The sequence below is a fragment of the Arachis ipaensis genome, chromosome B10 (genome assembly GCF_000816755.2).
Source record: "Arachis ipaensis cultivar K30076 chromosome B10, Araip1.1, whole genome shotgun sequence".
Lineage (NCBI taxonomy): Eukaryota > Viridiplantae > Streptophyta > Magnoliopsida > Fabales > Fabaceae > Arachis > Arachis ipaensis.
Genome location: NC_029794.2, coordinates 95,588,223 through 95,588,880, shown reverse-complemented (window position 1 = coordinate 95,588,880; position 658 = coordinate 95,588,223).

Genomic DNA, 658 nt, shown 5'->3' with positions numbered 1-658 from the left:
CCTAGGAGAATTGAGTTCCAATATGGGACAACTAAGGGTGGAACATCAAGAGCACTCCATCATCCTTCATGAAATAAGAGAAGATCAAAAAGCAATGAGGGAGGAGCAACAAAGACAAGGAAGAGTCATAGAAGAGCTCAAGGACATCATTGGTTCCTCAAGAAGGAAACGCCACCACCACTAAGGTGGATTCATTCCTTGTTCTTATTTCTTCTGCTTTTCGTTTTCTATGTTATGTGCTTATCTATGTTTGTGACTGCATTACATGATCATTAGTATTTAGTAACTTTGTCTTAAAGTTATGAATGTCCTATGAATCCATCACCTCTCTTAAATGAAAAATGTTTTAATTCAAAAGAACAAGAAGTACATGAGTTTCGAATTTATCCTTGAATCTAGTTTAATTATATTGATGTGGTGACAATGCTTCTTGTTTTCTGAATGTATGCTTAAACAGTGCATATGTCTTTTGAAGTTGTTGTTTAAGAATGTTAAATATGTTGGCTCTTGAAAGAATGATGACTAGGAGACATGTTATTTGATAATCTGAAAAATCATAAAAATGATTCTTGAAGCAAGAAAAAGCAGCAAAGAACAAAGCTTGCAGAAAAAAAAATAGGCGAAAAAAAATAGAAAGAAAAAGAAAAAGCAAGTAGAA